Source organism: Dendrobates tinctorius, unplaced genomic scaffold, assembly GCF_039654945.1.
Source record: "Dendrobates tinctorius isolate UK_male_01 unplaced genomic scaffold, ASM3965494v1 ptg000342l, whole genome shotgun sequence".
Lineage (NCBI taxonomy): Eukaryota > Metazoa > Chordata > Amphibia > Anura > Dendrobatidae > Dendrobates > Dendrobates tinctorius.
In genome coordinates this window covers 1991369-2014769 of record NW_027362008.1, presented here as the reverse complement: position 1 = coordinate 2014769, position 23401 = coordinate 1991369, and the positions used below count along the sequence as shown (strand labels likewise).

Here is a 23401-nt window from a genome sequence, read left to right as displayed (position 1 = left end):
CAGATGCATGTAATGCATTCGTGCCACTGTGCTCTACAGCAGGTTACCTCCAAACCTCCACCTCCCACCACAGTAGTTCCTCCACCTGCACCCCCTCCAGCCACTGTCCCTACTCCCCCTCCTATTCAATACCAGCCACCTCCTCAGTACCAGCAACCTCCCCAGTACCAGCAAACTCCCCAGTACCAACAAACTCCCCAGAACCAGCAACCTCCCCACTTCCAGCAACCTGCCCCGTACCAAACTCCTTCCCCATACCAAACTCATTCCCCCTACCACTTCGCAACCACATTATCTGCTACTCCATTCCCTGCCCAACCCTCCACTCCACCACCCACCACCTGTTCTGCCACCCACATATCCACGCATTCTCTTGCTTTTTCCACCCCTTCACCTCTAACTGTTCCTTCCCCACCACGATTCCAGTCCTCTCTCCACACTCCCAGTGTCTGTTATGGAAATATATATGTATACGTATTTCATATAGATCTCACTTGCCTGCTATAGGCTATATACTCCATATACTGCTATATACTCATGTACTCTTATATATTCTTATATGCACACAGATACATATTCACAGTTTGAACCTTGTAACTAGTTGGTGGAAATGACCTACTGCCCCCCCCCCATGAGAGAGTCTGGGGAGCAGATGGTATCTTATGATAGCATTGTCTTGTGATTGTCCCAGACATAGAAAGAGGAAGTTTAGGCCAGATGTGCCAGCCGATATCAGAACATTGCTGACATTGTAAGACAAAGAGCAGTATATCATCTGATGCTTAAGTCACCTTAGGTCGACGCCCATATATGTTTATGCATTAAAACTGACCAATTAGCTAAGAAGTAAAGTCTCTATGTTAATGAGTAGCCACTCCTTTTCTGTACAATTGATAAAACCAAGTATATTCAATAAACTTCCAGAGTTTTGCTGGGAGGTATTGCTGCAAACCAAGTCTGGCGTCTTTCCTTCTTTGAGCGCTCAATAAGACTCTGTCTAATTAGGACAGGCCACAGTATGCACAGGGGTAAATCTACCCAAATCAAAAGTAAATCCATCCACAACAGTAGAAGTGTCCCGCAGCCCCTCCAGCAGTATTTCCACCCCACACTACACTACTTTATAAATGTGTGTATTCAAATAAAAAAGAAAATTTTTTAACAATTAAACAGTTTATTAAAAATAAAAAATTTTCAATAAAAGTTAAAGTATTGGTTTACAGTCTTTGGGTAATGGGGAACCAGTGCAGGGATTGGCAGAGGGGAGAGGCCGGGGAATAGCGGGGGGACAGGTGGATTAGTCGGGCAGCAGAGTTAAGAATAGATTGGAGGGGTGCGAGAGTGTTCGAGGGGAGGCCACAGAGCAGGAGGTTGCAGTAGTCAAGGCGGGAGATGATGAGGGCATGGACTAGGGTTTTTGCAGATTCTTGGTTGAGGAATGTACGGATCCGTGAAATATTTTTGAGTTGAAGTCGGCAGGAAGCGCTTGGATATGTGGTTTCAAAGAGAGATCAGTGTCAAGGATAACCCCGAGGCAGCGAGCTTGTGGGACTGGAGAGAGTGGGCAGCCGTTTACTTTAATGGATAAGTCTGTTGGGGCGGTCACGTGAGATGGGCGAAAGATGATGAATTCTGTTTTGTCCATATTAAGTTTTAGAAATCTAGCGGAGAAGAAGGATGAAATAGTGGACAGACATTGAGGGATTCTGGTTAGTAGGGAGGTGATATCTGGTCCAGAGATGTAGATCTGTGTGTCATCAGCATAGAGATGATACTGAAAGCCATGAGATTCTATGAGCTGTCTGAGGCCGAAGGTGTAAACGGAGAAGAGCAGGGGCCCTAGGACTGAACCTTTCGGGACTCCGACGGATAGGGGGCGAGGTGAGGAGGTGGTGTGCGAATGGGAGACGCTGAATGTCCGGTCTTGTATGACGCAATCCAAGATAGGGCCAAGTCTGTGATACCAAGAGATGAGAGGGTCTGTAGTAATAGGGAATGGTCCACTGTATCAAAGGCAGAGGACAGGTCCAGGAGGAGGAGGACAGAGTAGTGTCGCTTGGCCTTGGTGGCTAGTAGGTCATTGGTGACCTTAGTTAGGGCAGCTTCTTCCCCGGTGGCCGTCCGTGTGGTACTGATGCGGCACACAGCTGCCACACATATTACACCCACGGACACGGATATCTCCAGTACTGTTTTTTCCGGTACAGGAAATATCAGGATGTGTGAAACCAGCCTAAAGCCGCATTCACACGTTCAGTATTTGCTCAGTATTTTACAGCAGTATTTGTAAGGCCAAATCAGGAGTGGGTGATAAATCCAGAAGTGGTGCGTGTTTCTATGATACGTTTCCTCTGATCGCTCCTCTTCTGGTTTTGCCTTACAAATACTGAGGTAAAATATTGAACGTGTGGCCGTGGTCTGATAGCGGGTTTCTGTTACTTCTGACTTCCCTCAGACAGAAGTTGCAGTCACAAGATGGCGCCGATAAAAGGTGAAGACGGCAGCAGCGAGTATAGGAGCAGGGCAGGGACCTTAGGTTAGAAGCACCACTCCACGGCAACCCCCCAAAAAAACCCACAAAGTGGTGCTTAGCATTAAATCTACACCAAATTTCATACACTGGGAAACCTATAAATACAGCAAAGACCCAATAATCGGAACAGATTAACAGGAAAAAATATATATATTAAAGACAAAATGTGGAAAGCGCAGTGTTCCTGCGTTTAGGACCATGGCACAGGAGACAGACAACCTGGATATATCGGCAGCACCCAGGGTGTAGGATTTGGGGCCATTTTGCTGACACAAATTACTTGTGAATAAAACTGGTGATAAATCTTATAAATTAGTGCTTAGTAATAGGGTATCAAATGCTGCAAAGAACAATGGAGATTCCTCCTGCTTTGTCCCAGCTCTGCACCTTCCTGGGAGCAAACACTGCCCTTGTGCACACAGATAGGGCTGCCACTAGGAATTTCAGGGCAGTATAATTTTCAGGGCCCCCTTGAGACTCCGCCCAGGCTCCACCCCAGCCCCCGCCTCCACCCATCGAACTGTCCACTGTCCACTGTCCCCCGCCTCCACCCATTGAACTGTCCACTGTCCCCCGCCTCCACCCATCGAACTGTCCACTGTCCCCGCCTCCACCCATCGAACTGTCCACTGTCCCAGTCTATTGGAAAAACTCCGCTACTCACCAATCACACATTAACAGTTCCCATCACCAGATCACACATATAGCTGGCAGCTTTTGTTTTGGCCAAAAGACTTTTTAAGCCGCCACCACGACAAGGTAGACTCTTTTGGCTGGGCCCTACTCTACTCTAACCTATTAAACATTTGTTAAAATATCCAATACAATTTAGATATATTTTTATTTATTTTTCAATTTTTGAAATGATCAAAAATATCACATACAGGGGACAAATACCACCGCACTATGACCAAACCATATATTACCACCACTTAGTGACCTATAATACCACATACAAAGGAACAAATACCACTACATCATGTCCAGACAACATATTACCACCACATAGAGACCTATAATACCACGTACAAGGAACAAAAACAACCACACCATGTCCAGACTCCATATCACCACCACAGTGACCTAATAATACCACATACAAGGAACAAATACCACCACACCACATATTATCACCACATAGTGACCAAATAATACCATACCATGACCAGACACCATATTACCACCACAGTGACCGAATAACACCACATACAAGGAACAAAAACCACCACATCATGTCCAGACAACATATTACTACCACATGGTGACCAAATAATAGCACATACAAGGAACAAATATCGCCACACCATGGCCAGACAACATATTACCACCACATAGTGACTGAATACTACAATACTGATCATTAACAAAAAAACACAATACTAATATCACCTAAAGTGCCATTATACACAGGAGATCTGTACTTAGTATGCAGTGTCTGTGTACAGGTAATACAGTGATCACTGGTGAAATTATACACAGGAGCTCTGTATTTAGTGTATAGTGTACAGGTAATACAGTGATTACCGGTGACATTATATACAGAAGCTCTGTCTATAGTGTCAGAGTACAGGTAATATAGTGATCACCAGTGACATTATACACAGGAGCTCTGCATACAGTATCAGTGTACAGGTAATACAGTGATCATTGGTGACATTATACACAGGAGCTCTGTATATAGTGTATAGTGTACAGGTAATACAGTGATCACCGGTGACATTATACACAGGAGCTCTATATATAATGTATAGGTAATACAGTGATCACCAGACCGCTGTATATAGTATGCAGTATACAGTGTCAGTGTACAGGTAACACATTAACTCACCAGTGATGTCTCTAGGTGAAGTCCTTCATCTTTTCTTTTCATCTTTCATCCAGCACAGACTGCCATCACTTCTTCCAGCCAGTGCTCATCTCTGCAGGACATAACAGTTATCTAGAGCACCACTTCCAGACCACATTACTTAATTTTATCCCAAATTCTAAACTACACCAGATAAAGAAAAAAAGCGAGAGTGTCGCTCTGCACATTAACAGGACTACCCACCCATTTAAAACAGTATCCTGAAAAAACAAAATAAATACATCTCTGCAGTAATAATATCCCTTAATTAGCATGTAAAGCAGGAATAGAACAATCCACAAAATAGATTATGTGTGTAGCATGGTGGATATTAAAACTTAACCTTTATTAGGTAAAATTGTAAAAAGCCAAGTAAGTCAAACAAAAACAAAGGGGTACCACAGTGAAGGAAGCGCCCTATAACCAAAGAAATGAAAAGGGGGGGTTCTTAAAAAGGTACTACTGGCCTCTTAGATCCTCAATATTAATCTGACCTGATAGCAAAATGACTATAGTTGCCCATAGGATTTGTCATACACTTGCCCAATTAAGTCACAATAACATGTATTGGTATAACATCCTTTTCTTATAAGCACCACTTATTTGTACTATATAAAGAGACTAGCTGAAGAGCCCGACGCTGCCCGAGCATAGTAACTAATTGTGGTTAGTTATAGCAAATTATAATTATCCTCCATCCCATAGTCCCGTGCCCATATACCCATCATACATATCCGCCATCCCATAGTCCCATGCCCATATACCCATCATAAATATCCTCCATCCCATAGTCCCATGCCCATATACCCATCATACATATCCTCCATCCCATAGTCCCATGCCCATATACCCATCATAAATATCCTCCATCCCATAGTCCCATGCCCATATACCCATCATACATATCCTCCATCCCATAATCCCATGCCCATATACCCATCATACATATTCTCCATCCCATAGTCCCATGCCCATATACCCATCATACATATCCTCCATCCCATAGTCGAGTGCCCATATACCCATCACACATCCTTCATCTCATAGTCCCATGCCCATATACCCATCACACATATCCTCCATCCCATAGTCCCATGCCCATATACCCATCACACATATCCTCCATCCCATAGTCCCATGCCCATATACCCATCATACATATTCTCCATCCCATAGTCCCATGCCCATATACCCATCATAAATATCCTCCATCCCATAGTCGAGTGCCCATATACCCATCACACATCCTTCATCTCATAGTCCTGTGCCCATATACCCATCATACATATCCTCCATCCCATAGTCCCATGCCCATATACCCATCACACATCCTTCATCTCATAGTCCCATGCCCATATACCCATCACACATCCTCCATCCCATAGTCCCATGCCCATATACCCATCACACATCCTCCATCCCATAGTCCCGTGCCCATATACCCATCATACACATCCTCCATCCCATAGTCCAGTGCCCATATACCCATCATACATATCCTCCATCCCATAGTCCAGTGCCCATATACCCATCATACATATCCTTCATCTCATAGTTCAATTCCCATATACCCATCATACATATCCTCCATCCCATAGTCCAGTGCCCATGGACCCATCACACATCCTTCATCCCATAGTCCCATGCCCATATACCCATCACACATCCTCCATTCCATAGTCAACCATTGTGACATCATAATGAGGGGCGGGGCTTGACGCGCACACACTTTTTCCCCAGTATGTAGATAGGGGCAAAATTGTTTGGTGAATTGGAACGCGCGAGGTTAAAATTTCGCCTCACAACATAGCCTAGGACACTCTCGGGGTCCAGACGTGCAACTGTGCCATATTTTGTGGCTGTAGCTGCGACGGTGCGGATGCCTATCCCGGACATACACACATACATACACACTTTGAGCTTTATATATTAGATCATGTATATACTATTCATCCTATGGGCAACTATAGTCATTTTGCTATCAGGTAAGATTAATATTGAGGATCTGAGAGGGCAGTAGTATCTTTTTGATAACGACCCCCCCTTTCTGTTCATTGGTTATAGGGCACTTCCTTCACTTTGGTACCCCTTTGTTTTTGATGTTTGACTAATTTGGCTTTTTACAATATTACCTAATAAACGTTAAGTTTTAACATCCACCTTGCTACACAGATATCCCTTAATTAGCCCCTATGGTATATCCTGGCCCCCGTGTGTCAAATTTCTGGCTCCAGCCGTATGTTCTCCCATCCTGCCCTCATGAGTATTCATTCTGCCCCTATGTGATGTCCCATGATCCTGCCCCATCTGTCTCCATCCTGACCTATCTGTCTCCATCGTATCAATCCTGCCCCATTATCCCTCCCCATCTGTCTCCATGCTGCCCCATTATCCTGCCCCCTGCTCCATTCTGCCCCCCATGCTCTATTCTGCCACCGTGCTCCATTCTGCCCCGTGCTCTATTCTGCTCCGTGGCAAATTTTAGTTCACACCCCTGACCATACCCATGTCAAAACTAGTCACATCCATATCCATGCCCCAATTGCACCCATTTATCACTGCTGATCACAGACTGGTACTGAATGCAACGGTTGCTGGTACTATGAGCACACTGACTGGTACTGAGGAAAAGAAAGAACAGAGAGAAAAAAGAAAGAACAGAGAGAAAGAAAGGATAGAGAGAAAGAACAGAGAGAAAGAAAGAAAAGATAGAGAGAAAGAACAGAGAATGAAAGAAAACAGAGAGAGAAAGAAAGAGGGGAAAGAACAGAGAAAAAAAGAACAGGGAGAAATAAAGAGTGGAAAGAAAGAAAACCGAGAGAGAAAGAAAGAACAGAGAGAAAGAGGGGAAAGAAAGAAAGAACAGAGAGAGAAAGAAATAACAGAAAGAAAGAAAGGATAGAAAGAAAGAACAGAGAGCGAAAGAAAGAACAGACAGGGAAATAAATAACAAAGAAAGAAAGAGGGGAAAGAAAGAACAGAGCAAAAGGAAGAACAGAGAGAAAGAAAGAGGAAAGAAAGAACAGAGAGTGAAAGAACAGAGAGAAAGAAAGAGGGGAACGACAGGAAGAACAGAGAAATAAATTAAGAAAGAGGGGGAAAGAAAGAACAGAGAGAAAGAAATAGGAGAAAGAAAGAACAGAGAAAGAAAGAGGGGAAAGAAATGACAGGGAATGAAAGTGGGAAAAAGATCAGAGAGAGAAAGAAAGAGGGGAAAGAAAGAACAGAGAGAGAGAGAAAGAAAGTACAAAGAGAGAGAGAAAGAGGGGTAAGAAAGAACAGAGAGAGAAAGAAAGAATCAAGAGAGAAAGAAAGAAAGGATAGAGAGAAAGAACAGCGAGAGAAAGAAAGAGAGGGGAAAGAAAGAAAAGAGAGAAAGAATGAGCAGAGATAGAAAAAAGGGGAAAGAAAGAACAGAGAGAAAAAGAAGGAAAAGAAAGAACAGAGAGAGAAAGGAACAACAGAGAGAAAGAAAGAGGAAAGAAAGAACAGAGAGCGAAAGAAAGAACAGAGAGAAAGAAAGGATAGAGAAAAAGAACAGAGTGCGAAAGAAAGAACAGAGAGGGAAAGAAATAACAGAGAAAGAAAGAAAGAGGGGAAAGAAAGAACAGAGAGAAAGAAAGGGGAAAGAAAGAAAGAACGGAGAGAGAAAGAGGGTGTCATGTCGGACGCTGTTCACACCACAGCGTCCGGCAGGCAGCGGTAGTTCCATCTCCGTCCACTATAGCCTCAGTGGCGCCGGCTTGATTTTACTCAGGTTATCTGGGGTTAATCTAGCTGGAAATCAGGTGGGATGTTTGGTCACGCCCACGGTCTTTAAATAGTCGTGCTGGCCTGTTGGCGTCGCCAATTATAGCTTGTGTTTTGTGCCAAGTGGTTCCGGTCTGGAGTGGAGGTGTTGGAGAGAGAAATTCATATCTGGTGTCGTATGATCCGTTGTTACCTTTTCGCCTTCCTATATTTGTGCTTTGTTTTGCCCTGTTCACATTATAGTATTGTCCTGTGTGGTTGCGGCGCGGTGTGGTTTGAGTTCTCCCTGTCTGTCATTACTGTGTGGGTTTTGGTGGTTTTACAACTCACTGGGTGGAGGGTGGAGGGTTCAGCTTAGGGCTGAGCAGGAGATAAGGAGAGGCTGGAGGCTCAGGCATTTGCAGCTTTAGCAAAAACCCTGGGTTGAGGGTCAGACAGGGTTTTCCCTAGTTTGAGGGACTCCGCAGGGGCCCGGGTTTGTCAGCCTCCTTTGACCTAAGTCCCGCATAACATTATTATCGGCCCAACATTTTTCCATGGATTCCTTGACTTCCATAAACCGCCAGTTGGCGGCGCTGTCCGTACAGGTCACCGAGTTGAAGGGGGCAGTTCAGCAGCAGGGCCTGGTTGTAGCTAATGTGCAAGCGGCTTCTGCAGGTGCAGGTGCAGAGCCTAAGATTCCGCTGCCTGAACGATTTTCTGGGGAACGCAGCAAATTTGTCATCTTTCGGGAGGCCTGCAAGTTATACTTCCGCATGCGCCCGGTCTCCTCAGGAAATGAGGCTCAGCGGGTGGGTCTGGTGTTATCTTTACTGAGTGGGGACCCCCAAGCATGGGCGTTTTCCTTACCAGCCGACTCTGCTACGTTTCATTCGGTTGAGAATGTTTTTTCAGCACTCGGGCTCATTTATGATGACCCCGACAGATTGGCTTTGGCGGAATCTAAAATCCGCGCCCTCCGTCAGGGGGAACGTATGGCGGAAGACTATTGTTCAGAATTTCGCCGTTGGGCAGTAGACACACAGTGGAACGACCCAGCGCTGCGGAGTCAGTTTATTCATGGGGTCTCAGAAAGAGTTAAACAGGCCCTCCTGATGTATGAGACTCCGGCATCGTTGGAGTCTGCCATGAGTTTGGTTATTCGTATTGATCGCCGTTTGCGTCAAGGGGCGCAGGAGACGCTGCCTCTGGGGGAAAGCAGGGGTGCCAGTGTGGTTGCTGCAGGTGACCCCACGGAACCTATGCAAATCGCGGGGGTATCGCATGTGCAGCGCCGCGTTCCTGGGTTCAGGAAGCATGGAGCATGTTTTTACTGTGGTAAAAGAGATCATTATGTAAATGCTTGTCCTGTGCTACCAAAGAAAGTCGCACCGGCGGAAAACTGGTAAGCTCAGAGGGTATGGAGGAGGCCCAACTGAGCGTATGCATATCCTCCATGATGGTATCTCAATGTATGCTCCCTGCCAGGGTTATTATTGCGGGCAGAGAGCTACCAATATCAGTGTTTGTGGATAGCGGTTCAGCCACCAATCTCATGGATGAGGAGTTTGCACGCATGGCAGGTTTCAAGATCGAAAAACTCCCTCATCCTATTCGCGTGGTTACCATTAATGCCGCTCCCCTCCCACAGGGGGAGATTACTGAGTTTGTAGCTGAGGTTAAACTCCACATTGGGGTCCTACATTCTGAGTGGGTTACTTGTAAGGTACTCAATAATCTCCCAGCACAAATAGTCCTGGGTTTCCCATGGTTGTCTAAGCACAACCCGGTGATTGACTGGAGAACCCAGGACATAGTCCAGTGGAGCAGTTTCTGCCAGGAAAATTGCTTGGCCACATGTGTGTCCGCCGTGAAGTCCAGCCTTCCGGAGGCATTGCTGGATTTTGCGGACGTATTCTCTGAGAGGGGTTGCTCAGAACTACCTCCACATCGAGCCTATGACTGTCAGATTAGGTTAAAACCCGGGGCTAAATTGCCAAAGGCAAGGATGTTTAGTATTTCAGGTCCGGAGAGACAAGCTCTTAAGGATTACATTGCGGAGAGTTTAAGTAAAGGGCACATCCGGCCTTCATCCTCACCTGTAGCAGCGGGGTTTTTCTTCATTAAGAAAAAAGATGGGGGGTTACGCCCGTGTCTGGATTTCCGGGAGTTAAACCAGATTACGGTCCGTGATCCCTACCCGATGCCTCTGATCCCTGATTTGTTCAACCAGGTGGCGGGTGCGAAGTGGTTTTCCAAACTTGACCTCAGGGGGGCATATAACCTCATAAGGGTCCGTCACGGGGATGAGTGGAAGACGGCATTTAATACCCCTGAGGGTCATTTTGAAAGCCTAGTTATGCCATTTGGGTTGACAACCGCGCCGGCTGTGTTCCAACATTTCATAAATGATGTATTTGCTCATGTGCTGGGGAAATTTGTGATTGTGTACCTGGATGATATCCTCATTTATTCGAGCGACCAGGACACTCATTTAGAGCATGTCAGGCAGGTGTTACAGCTGCTCCGTGAGAATAAGCTCTATGCTAAGCTCGGAAAATGCGTGTTTTTTGTTCAAGAGTTGCCTTTTTTGGGATATATTGTGTCCGCCGCAGGGTTTAAAATGGATGCTGCGAAGGTGCAAGCGGTGCTGCGATGGGAACGGCCTGGTAATCTAAAAGCGCTCCAGCGGTTCCTTGGGTTTGCTAACTATTATAGGAAGTTTATTAAGAATTTCTCTACTATAGCCAAACCGCTCACGGACATGACGAAAAAAGGTACCAATCTCGCTATCTGGTCTGAGGATGCGGTGCGTGCATTTGAGCTTCTGAAGAACTGTTTTGCTTCAGCCCCCATTCTGGTGCAACCGGACGTATCTAAACCTTTTACGGTGGAGGTCGATGCGTCTGAGGTGGGAGTGAGGGCAGTACTGTCACAGGGCTCGTCCTTGAGCAATTTGCGTCCATGCGCCTACTTCTCCAAGAAACTGTCACCGGCCGAACGGAATTACGACATCGGCAACAGGGAGTTGTTGGCCATCAAACTGGCTTTTGAGGAATGGCGACACTTCTTGGAGGGGGCGGCCCACCAGGTCACAGTCATCACCGACCATAAAAACCTGCTCTATCTGGAGTCGGCCAAGCGTCTGTCTCCCAGGCAGGCTCGCTGGGCATTGTTTTTTACACGTTTTAACTTTCTGGTGACTTACCGTCCTGGGGCGAAAAACACCAAGGCGGATGCCTTGTCCAGGTGTTTTCCGGGGGGAGAACCTCGGGAAGATCCGGTACCCATCCTCCAGGAAGGTGTAGTGGTTTCGGCTCTCACGACTGAGGTAGAGGCGGAGATTGCCGAGGCCCAGGAGGAGGTACCACCAGGACTTCCCGCTAATAAGTCGTTCGTACCCCTTCATCTTCGTCTTAAGGTGTTGGGGGAACACCACGACTCGGTCCTGGCCGGTCATCCAGGGGTTAGGGGCACCTTGGAACTGGTATCGCGCCGCTTCTGGTGGCCAAAAATCCGTCAGGACGTGGTTTCGTACGTGACAGCTTGCATCACGTGCGCCAGGGCCAAGTCGCCCAGAACCCGTCCTGCTGGCACTCTACAGCCGCTGGGGATACCTAGTAGGCCATGGACAGAAATCTCCATGGACTTTATCACAGATTTGCCTGCCTCGGCGGGGAACACGGTCATCCTGGTGGTGGTTGATCGATTTTCGAAGATGGCGCATTTTGTGTCGTTGCCTTCCTTGCCCAACGCGAAGACGTTGGCTCAGGTCTTTGTGCAGGAGGTGGTCAGACTGCACGGAGTTCCGTCGGACATAGTGTCTGATAGGGGTACCCAGTTTGTGGCGAAGTTTTGGAAAGCTTTTTGCTCACGATTGGGGATCAAGTTGTCTCATTCGTCGGCGTTTCATCCGCAGTCAAATGGTCAAACTGAGCGCATGAACCAAAATCTGGAGCAGTATTTGCGATGTTTTGTGTCTGACAACCAAGAGGAGTGGTCGATGTTCCTTCCCTTGGCCGAGTTCGCATTAAATAATCACCGCCAAGAATCATCGGGAGAGTCTCCGTTCTTTTGTGTTTATGGGCACCATCCTCAATTTTGTACCTTGCGTCAGGGGGTCTCTGGGGGCGTCCCAGAGGAGGACCGGTTAGGAGTTCAACTATCATCGGTCTGGAGGAGTGTGAAACAGCGATTGCTGAGCATGAGTGCAAGATACAAACGTGTGGCTGACTCTAGACGCGTGCTAGGTCCGGACCTGTGTGTGGGTGATTGGGTGTGGTTAGCTACTAAAAACATAAAACTCAAAATTCCATCATTGAAATTGGGTCCAAGATTTATTGGCCCTTTTAAGATTACTGCCATCATTAACCCGGTCGCTTATCGGTTGGAGCTTCCTGCGGTATACAAGATACACAACGTGTTTCACAGGTCTTTATTGAAAAAGGTGGTAGGCTCTGTGGACACGACGCCGATGCCACCTCCAGTCATGGTGGATGGCGATTTAGAGTTTGAAGTCTCCAAGGTGGTGGACTCTCGAGTACTGCGCCGTACTCTTCAGTATTTGGTGCACTGGCGGGGGTATGGTCCGGAGGAGAGGTCTTGGGTACCAGCCTCGGACATACACGCGGATCGACTGGTCAGTTCCTTTCACCGCCGCCATCCGGACAAGCCGGGTCCTATGAGTCTTGAGGGCCCTGGGGTCCCTCGTAGAAGACGGGGTACTGTCATGTCGGAAGCTGTTCACACCACAGCGTCCGGCAGGCAGCGGTAGTTCCATCTCCGTCCACTATAGCCTCAGTGGCGCCGGCTTGATTTTACTCAGGTTATCTGGGGTTAATCTAGCTGGAAATCAGGTGGGATGTTTGGTCACGCCCACGGTCTTTAAATAGTCGTGCTGGCCTGTTGGCGTCGCCAATTATAGCTTGTGTTTTGTGCCAAGTGGTTCCGGTCTGGAGTGGAGGTGTTGGAGAGAGAAATTCATATCTGGTGTCGTATGATCCGTTGTTACCTTTTCGCCTTCCTATATTTGTGCTTTGTTTTGCCCTGTTCACATTATAGTATTGTCCTGTGTGGTTGCGGCGCGGTGTGGTTTGAGTTCTCCCTGTCTGTCATTACTGTGTGGGTTTTGGTGGTTTTACAACTCACTGGGTGGAGGGTGGAGGGTTCAGCTTAGGGCTGAGCAGGAGATAAGGAGAGGCTGGAGGCTCAGGCATTTGCAGCTTTAGCAAAAACCCTGGGTTGAGGGTCAGACAGGGTTTTCCCTAGTTTGAGGGACTCCGCAGGGGCCCGGGTTTGTCAGCCTCCTTTGACCTAAGTCCCGCATAACAGAGGGGAAAGAAAGAACAGATAGAGAAAGGAAGAACAGAAAGAAAGAAAGAGAGGAATTAAAGAACAGAAAGAAAGAACAGAGTAAAAGAAAGAACAGAGAGAAAGAAAGAGGGGAACAAAAGGAAGAACAGAGAGAGACAGAAAGAGGGGAAAGAAAGAACAGAGAAAGAAAGGGGAAAGAAAGAACAGAGAAAGAAATATGGGAAAGAAAGAACAGAGAGAAAGAGGGGAAAGAAATAACAGAGAATGAAATAGGGGAAAGAAAGAACAGAGAGAGAAAGAAAGAGGGGTAAGAAAGAACAGAGAGAGAAAGAACAGAAAGAAAAAACAGCGAGAGAAAGAAAGAGAGGGGAAAGAAAGTACAGAGAGAAAGAACGGAGAGGGAAATGAAGGGGAAAGAAAGAACAGAGAGATAAAGAAAGGGGAAAGAAAGAACAGAGAGAGAAAGGAAGAACAGAGAGAAAGAAAGAGGAAAGAACAGAGAGCAAAAAAAGAACAGAGAGTAAGAAAGAAAGAGGGGAAGAATGTACAGAAATTAAGAGGGAAAGAAAGAACAGAGAGAGAAAGAAAGAACCAAGAGAGAAAGAAAGAAAGAAAGGATAGAGAGAAATAACAGTGAGAGAAAGAAAGAGAGGGGAAAGAAAGAACAGAGAGAAAGAACAGAGATAGAAAGGGGAAAGAAAGAACAGAGAGAGAAAGAGGGGAAAGAAAGAACAGAGAGAAAGAAAGAAAGGATAGAGAGAAAGAACAGTGAGAGAAAGAAAAAGAGGGGAAAGAAAGAACAGAGAGAAAGAAAGAACAGAGAGAAAGAAAGAGGGGAACAAAAGAAAGAACAGAGAGAGAAAGAAAGAGGGGAAAGAAAGAACAGAAAAAGAAAGGGGAAAGAAAGAACAGAGAAAGAAATATGGGAAAGAAAGAACAGAGGGAAAGAAATAACAGAGAATGAAGGAGGGGAAATAAATAACCAATAAAAGATAGATGGGAAAGAAATAACCGAGAAAGAAAGAGGGGAAAGAAAGAACAGAGAAAGAAAGAGGGGTAAGAAAGAACAGAGAGGGAAAGAACAGAGAGAAAGAACAGCGAGAAAAAGAAAGAGAGGGGAAAGAAAGTACAGAGAGAAAGAAAGAACAGAGAGGGAAATGAAGGGGAAAGAAAGAACAGAGAGATAAAGAAAGAGGTGAAAGAAAGAACAGAGAGAGAAAGGAAGAACCAAGAGAGAAAGAAAGAAAGGATAGAGAGAAAGAACAGTGAGAGAAAGAAAGAGAGGGGAAAGAAAGAACAGAGAGAAATAAAGAACAGAGATAGAAAGAAAGGGGAAAGAAAGAACAGAGAGAGAAAGAGGGGAAGGAAAGAACAGAGAGAAAGGAAGAACAGAGAGAAAGAAAGAGGAAAGAAAGAACAGAGAGCGAAAGAAAGAGGGGAAAGAAAGAAAGAACAGAGAGAGAAAGAAATAACAGAGAAAGAAAGGATAGAGAAAAAGAACAGAGAGCGAAAGAAAGAACAGAGAGGGAAAGATATAAGAGAGAATGAAAGAACAGAGAGAAAGAAAGGGGGAAAAGAAAGAACAGAGAAAGAAAGAGGGAAAGAAAGAACAGAGAGAAAGAACAGAGATAAAGAAAGAGGGGAAAGAAAGAAAGAGCAGAGAGAAAGAAAGAGGGGAAAGAAAGAACTGAAAGGGGAAAAAAGAACAGAGAGAAAAAGAGGGAAAGAAAGAACAGAGAGAAAGAAAGAGGGGAAAGGAAGAAAGAATAGAGAGAAAGAAAGAACAGAGAGAGTAAGGAAGAGCAGATAGAAAGAAAGAGGGGAAAGAAAAAACAGAAAGCGAAAGACAGAACAGAGAGAGAAAGAAAGAGGAAACAAAGAGCAGAGAGAAAGAAAGAGAGGGGGAAGAAAGAACAGAGAGAAAGAGGGGAAAGAAAGAAAAGAGAGAAAGAAAGAAAAATAGGAAACGAAAGAACAGAAAGAGGGGAAAGAAAGAAAGAAAAGAAAGAAAGAGGGGAAAGAAAGAAAGAACAGAGATAAAGAAAGAGGGGAAAGAAAGAAAGAGCAAAGAGAAAGTGTGACGAGCGTCAGCTTACGCTGAGTCGTTTTCCTTTTTAGAGTGGACCCTCTGGGCCGTGGCACCCACCCACCTACGGCGAGCTGACCTAGTGAGAACCCACCCCCTATACAGGGAGTGTCAGGGGCAAGACCAAGGGGGTGAGCCACCACAGCAGCTGGACCAGACAGCCGGCTCAGGGAGACATTATTGAGTGTCTGGCAACAGGACGGACAGGATACGAAACATAAAGCGAAGTCACAGGGTTTCTTCAGCAAACGTGGTTACACACTTTATTCAGGTGCAAGGCATAAACAGGGAATCAGGTGCAGGGCACAAACAGTGAAACATGGCAAGGTGCGTGCAAGGGCACGCCAAATGTTCCAGACATAACACGTGCAGAAAACATACCAGGGTCCAGGGCAGGGTACGTGTTAGGGGTCACACCAGAGTTCCTAGGAAGGATGCGTGCTAGGACACGCTAGAGTCCAAGGCAGAGTGCTGCAAGGAGACACGCCAAGGTCCAAGGCATGGTACGTGCAAGATTGTAGGCAAAGGCACGCTGGCATCGGACTCAGGACATCTGGCAACGATCGACATGATCAGGGCATCAGGCTGCGGACATCAGCTCCGGACATCAGGCCGCAGTCATCAGGCTTACGATCTCTGGCAGTGATCGGCAGGTTCCGGGCATCTGGCAGGCAAACCACTGTTCCATGCAAGGAGACAAGACAAGTTAGAGACACGATGCGTGTTAAGGAACACGCCATGGTCAGATTCAAGGACGGAGGCCTGCACGTGCAGAGAGGCACGCCAAGGTCAGGCGAGGCAGAGTCCTGCGCGTGCAGAGAGGCACGCCAGGGTTAGGGTTCAAGGACAGGGTTAGGACCTGTGCGTGCAAGAGGGCACGACAGGGTACATGACAAGACCTGCGCGTACTTTTATAGAAGCACGGGGAGGTATGCCAAGGAGCAGGCGAGGGCCTGCACGTGCTTTAGAGAGCACGTAGAGCGCAGTGCAGAAACAGCGTGAGGTGCAAGGGAGCACAGAGAGCACGGCTGGGGCACTTGCTAGCTGATCGGGCTGCGGCACTGACAGACGGGTAAGACTCCAGCGAACCCGGCTGAGGCATGGCAGGCAACACAGCTGTCACTGACCGATGAGCACGGCTGAGGCACAAGCAAGCGGGCACAGCTAGGGCGGGCACAGCTGAGGCACAAACAGGAGGCTAGGAAGGCCAGGCGCATGCAAAGGGCACAGGGAGCAACAAGGCAAAGTAAGGCACGAAACTAGGCAGAGCACGGAACCAGGAATGGAAGCATAGACAGAAGCACGGAGCAAGCACGGAGCAAGAACAGAGCTAGCAGCGGAGCGTAGGCCAAAGCCCAGAGCCGGGCCAAGGCAGAGCCTTGACACTAGCCTAGAAACATGCAAGAGAGCACAATAGGAAAGAGTCTAGCAGCGGAGCGTAGGCCGAAGCCCAGAGCCGGGCCAAGGCAGAGCCTTGGGAGTAGACATGGAAAAGAGCACCAAAAGTAAGAGAGGAGGAATGGTGCGTGTGCCAGGGAGCACTACAGAGCACCATAGGAGAGAGCGAGGCGGAGCAAGCAAAGACAGAGACCATAGGGAGGAACAAGGAACGGAAGCTAGACTGAAGCACAGAACAGAACAGAATCAGAGCAAGGAAGGACTACAAGGCAAAGCAGAGCAGAGACAAAACATGGCACAAAGGACAAACACTAGATATGGCACGAGACAAGAGACGGAGTACAAGCACAGAGCGTGTGCATAGAGGGAGCGACCCAGCCGACCAAGCAGCCATGCAGGGAAGCAACACAATACTCAGGCCCTGAGCATAGGGAGGGGCGGTCTGATATAGGGCATTAGCACCTCCACTTCCGGGTTCAGGACCAGGGGAGAACTTTCAGTTCAGATCTTCCAGGATCACAGAGAGCAGTCACATGATCAGGGGTTTCAGACATGCAGAGATGATTGCCGAACCAGACAATGCTGGAACCTAGGAAAGGTCACATGATCAGGGGTTTCAGACATGCAGAGATGATCACAGAAGGCAGAGCAGAAACGCAGGCATCTTGCAGCCCAACAGTCATGAGGTGAGTGTGAACACTGCTCTAGGAACATGCAGGATAGCAGACATGAGATGTGCGTGCACACCTCTCCAGGGGTCATGAGGCAAAACAGACATGGCGAGCATAAAGAAAGAAAGAGGGCAAAGAAAGAACAGAGAGAAAGGGGAAAAAAGAACAGAGAGAAAGAAAGAGGGGGAAGAAAGAAAGAACAGAGAGAAAGAAAGGGGAAAGGAAGAGAGAATAGAGAGAAAGAAAGAACAAAGAGAGAAAGAAAGAACAGAGAGAAAGGAAGAGCAGATAGAAAGAAAGAAAGAAAGAAAGAGGGGAAAGAAAAAGAACAGAGAGCGAAAGACAGAACAGAGAGAGAGAAAGAAAGAGGAAACAAAGAACAGAGAGAGAAAGAGAGGGGGAAGAAAGAACAGAGAGAAAGAGGGGAAAGAAAGAAAAGAGAAAGAAAAATAACAGAGAGAAAGAAAGAGGAGTTAGAAAGAAAGAACAGAGAAAAAACAAAGGAGATAGCGTAAGAAAGAATAGAGAGAAAGAGAACAGAGAGAGAAAGAGAACAGAGAGAAAGAACAGAGAAAGAAAGCGGGGAAAGAAAGAACAGAGAGAAAGAAATATTAGAGAGGGAAAGAAAACAGGGAGAGAGAAACAGAGAAAGATTCTATAAAGATACTATAGCAGCCCAGCTTCCATTGTAATGCCCACCTGAGCCTCTCGATGCAGGACATATTATGATCCGCTCACATGGCCGGCATCCTTGATTCCAAGGCGATCCCGCTGTCCGTGCTGTTGGAGGACACGGTGATGGATCTGAAGCATTCCCTGAAGTGCCTCCATGGTTCCGTCACAATCTTCTCCTGAAATTATCTAATTTCCAGTCAGCTTACAGCACGTCACTTCCGGTGGAACGTCATGTGCGAGTTTTAAAGTGCTCCTCAGGGCTCCACCATGTACTCATGTGTCCAAGGGAAAAGTAAGCTCCCGGCAGGGACAGCGGGGCAGACTCTCAAATTCGGGACTGTCCCGCTGGATCCGGGATGGTTGGGAGGTATGAATGCTCCCCACCATACACCGACCTCGTACACGCACGGCTCTGAACACCTCCATACACACACGGTTCCACTTTGTAGGCCTCTTACACACACAGCTCTGCTCTTAACACCTCACACACACACGGCTCCACTCAGTACACACATGGTTCCACTCCATAAACCTCGTACACATGCGGCTCTGCTCCGTACACCTTGTACACACGCAACCACGCTACGTACACCTCGTACACACATGGCTCCACTCCGTAAACCTTGTACACATGCGGCTCTGCTCCATACACCTCGTACTAATGCGGCTCCGCTCCGTACTCCTCGTACTCATGCGGATCCGCTCTGCACACCCCGTACACACATGGCTCTACTCAGCTCCGTACACTTTGTACATACAGGGCTCCATTTCGCACACCCCGTAGATGCTCGGCTCTGCTCCGTACACCCCGTACACACACAGCTCCGCTCCGTACACCACGTACACACAACTCCGCTGAGTACACCAAGTACACATGGCTCTGCTCCGTACACCAAGTACACACACAGCTCCGCTCCATACACCATGTACACGCGCGGCTCCACTCCGCACACCTCATACACACACGGCTCCACTCTGTACACCTCGCACACACACGGCTCCACTCAGTACACACATGGCTTCACTCCGTAAACCTCGTACACATGCGGCTCTGCTCCATAAACCTTGTACACACAGGGCTCCGCTCTGTACACCTTGCACACACACAGCTCTGCTACATCCACCCTGTAAACCTCTCCTGACCCCACACAAATTTCCCCTGATCCAGCACCATGACAACCAGCACAGCAGAGTCCTGCATACATTGAGGCCCCTGATCATGTGACCCTTGACTCCTCCCCTCCTGTGACCTCATCACAGGTCCTGTGCACACAGAACAGCCATGTATGAGCATCTCGAGCAGATGCAGGAGAGGAGAATCTGCTGGCCCCTCTTTTCAGGGATGCACCACCGCCTGAGTGCTCAACTTGCCTCATATATTCACCACCATGGGCCAGACGTAGTCGGCTCCATCAATTTCAAAGTACTAATTTCTAAGTTGAATTAGACTTGAATTCTAGAATGCATTTGGCCACTCATGACTCCTACAGTATTGTCATCATCACCATCTGACCGGGATGTTCTTCTGTTCCCACAGGTATGCATTGCTGAATTTCCACCACTTTCTCATGCTCCTGAATGCCCTATGTGAACTGCATTGTATTTTATATGGTATGCATTGCTGAATTTCCACCACTTTCTCATGCTCCTGAATGCCCCATGTGAACTGCATTGTATTTTATATGGTATGCTGTTATGAATGGGAAACCGAGGAGGAAAAAAAGACAACAAGCTAAGTCTCAGAAAACCAGAGAAGTTGGTAACTATGCAGATTGCAGATCCCTAATCTTACCCGCACAACTAGCAGCAGTCGTGGAGCGTTCCTACGTTGGTCCTAGACGCCTCGTCACAACCGGAGAACTACATAAGCTTAAAGCAGGAAAAGAGGAAAACTAACTGCCCCAGAGCAGACCCAAAAGGAAAGACAGCCCCCCACATGTATTGACAGTGAAACAAGATTAAAATACAAACAAAGGCAGGAAAATAGGCTGAGCAAACGATGGGGCCCGGCTAACTAAAAAGGACAGAAAAGGAAAGACACTGTCTGCAATCTGCCAAAAAACCTACAAAAATATTGTCCAACACTTCTGATAACAAAATTAACCCTGAAGTCACTAGACTTCAAAACCTATATCAGCACTCTGAAATATTCTGAGACAGAGCAAAAAAGAGGCCAATCTAATAAGGGACAAAAAGCAGATTGGCAAATACTGATTAATAGGAGTGGAATTTCAGCATAGCCCCAGCAGGGGCAGGCTGAATACACAAAAAACTGAATTAACCAACAAGCGCAAGTGTGAACATAGCAAAAAACAAACTTGAGAGGACTGGAAGAGAGCTGAAGTCCAGGACCTGAGAAGCAGACTGAATCACCAGCACCCGGATAGGGCGTCGGCTGTCTTATATCCAGTCTGATACTCCAGAGATCCAATCGTTATCTCCCTCATCAGGTGGCAGATTACTACCACTTAAACCAACCGCACTACCTCCTGTCACCACCAGAGGGAGAACGGAAGGGGAACTCTCAACTGGTGGAGCAGAAAATGAGTTCATGACAGTATGCATTGCTGAATTTCCACCACTTTCTCATGCTCTTGAATGCCCCATGTGAACTGCATTGTATTTTATATGGTATGCATTGCTGAATTTCCACCACTTTCTCATGCTCCTGAATGCCCCATGTGAACTGCATTGTATTCTATACGGTATGCATAGCTTACCCATCTTCTTGTATCCATAGTTGTACTCCATCTTGTTAGCTTTTCCACACATCTAAGTGGTCTGTATAACCACTTCCCCCTTTTATGACCTCTGCTTAACTCTGTACATTTGGCCTGGGCAGTCACACCCCACTTTCACTCACACCTGATTGTCTTTAGCTGCACATATATTCACCACCATGGGTCTGCTCCAGACGAAGTCGGCTCTATCTATTTCAAAGTACTAATTTCTAAGTACTTTGAATTAGACTTGAATTGGACTGGAATTTACTGTAAGGTAACGGACTATAACACCACAACAATGTTTCGCCTTGTTTTTACTATCACCCCCATACTACTCTATTTCTCCCTAACTCCTGCAATCCCTCCACCCAGTAAGGAACTTGTCATTTCCCCCTCCATCCTTCCCAGCCATCTCACCTCTTCGTCACAACTGTTCCTCCACATACAATCCTTTTTCTCCAGACACACACGGCCACATCATGTCCTATCCTCCTCCCACCTTCTAATGCTCTGTCTACTACTCCTTATTGCTGGCGACGTATCTCCAAATCCTGGCCCTCCTCAACACCTCCCTACACTCACTTCTACCGCCCTGCCATGATCCTCTACACGTCCTCGCAACCATGATAACCTCATACCCATTCATCCAGCCCCAACTCCCTCAACCCCCTTACCTGGAGCCCTATGGAACACACGCTCTGTCTGCAACAAGCTATCATTTATCCATGACCTTTTTATCACCAACAAACTCTCCTTCCTCGCCATCACTGAAACCTAGCTCACTCCCTCTGACAGCCTCTCCAGCTGCGCTTTCCTATGGCGGATTCCATCTCTCTCACACCCCTCGCCCCAGCAACAAACGTAGTGGAGGAGTTGGCTTACTCCTGTCTGACACCTGCTCCTTTTCCCCAATTCCTTTGCCACCCTCCGCTACTCTTCCCTCATTCGAGGTGCACTCCGTCCGCATCTATTCCCCCTCCAACCTCCAACTGGCTGTCATCTACCGCCCCCCAGAACTAGCCCTCTCCACCTTTCTCGACCACTTCACCACCTGGCTACTCCATTTCCTTTCTGCTGACATCCCCACCATCATCATGGGCGACTTCAACATCCCCATTGACACTTCCACCCCGGCTGCCTCTAAACTTCTATCACTCACGGCTTCCCTCGGCCTCACTCAATGGTCCTCTGCGGCCACTCACAAAGATGGTCACACACTGGACCTTATCTTCACCAGTCTCTGTCCCCTCACTAATCTCAATAACTCACCCCTCCCCCTGTCTGACCACAACCTACTGACATTCTCCTCCCTCTCCTCTCCTACTGCGCAACCCCTGCTCCATAAACTTGCTCACCCTCGCAGGAATCTCAAACACCTCAATTTACAATCACTCTCTGAATCCCTTCTCCCTCTTACAGACATAGCTTCCCTTCATGACACAGATGCTGCTGCCACCTTTTATAACACCACAATAACAGCAATGCTTGATTCGGCTGCCCCCCTCACGCAGAGCAAAACTCGAACAATCAACAGGCAGCCCTGGCTGACCAGCCTGACCAAAGAACTGAGACAGGTTTCCAGGGCCGCTGAGCAGAGATGGAAGAGAACCCATTCTACTGAGCACTTCAACGCATACAAGCAGTCCCTTGCCAGCTTTAAGTCCACGCTCTCTGCCGCAAAACAAACTTACTTCGCATCTCTCATATCCTCCCTGTCTCACAACCCTAAACAGCTCTTCAACACTTTCAATTCTCTACTCCGTCCCAGCACCTCCTCCCCCTCCACTCATTTTAGAAGATCGACACGATCAGACAAAACTTTGGCCCGCAGCCCCCAATGCCCCTCTTAGGCTAGTTTCACACTAGCGTTTTTGAGCGCAGCGACGGCCTGCGCACGGCCGCCGCTAAGCCCCGCCCCCTGCCGCGCCTCCGCCGGTAGCTCCGCCTACCGGCGCATGACGCTGCATGCGTCCTGCGTTCCCTATCTTTGTCACTGGGGGCGTAGGCCGTGCGCAGTATGCATTTGGCGGCGCATGCGCCTTTTTGACGGTGCGCCGAGCGCAACCAAACCGTCAAAAGGACGCATGCGCCGCCAAACGCATACTGCGCACGGCCTGCGCCCCCAGTGACAAAGATAGGGGACGCAGGACGCATGCAGCGTCATGCGCCGGTAGGCGGAGCTACCGGCAGAGGCGCGACAGGGGGCGGGGCTTAGCGGCGGCCGTGCGCAGGCCGTCGCTGCGCTCAAAAACGCTAGTGTGAAACTAGCCTTAGCTGCTCAGCCCTGTTCTGCAAAAGCCAGCTTCTCCACCATGACAGAAGATCAGCTCTCCACCCTTCTGTCAAGATCACACCTCACCACTTGTGCCCTCGACCCACTCCCGTCTCACCTCATCCCTAACTTGGCCACAGTCCTCATCCCATCTC

General features: G+C 47.7%; 1 protein-coding gene across 2 annotated transcripts in view; it reads left to right on the top strand.

Annotated features, from left to right (window-relative positions):
- LOC141074931 (uncharacterized) overlaps positions 1-23401 on the top strand; it is a 1026924-nt gene that overhangs the window by 680043 nt on the left and 323480 nt on the right. The gene's annotated exons all lie outside the window — the stretch shown is intronic.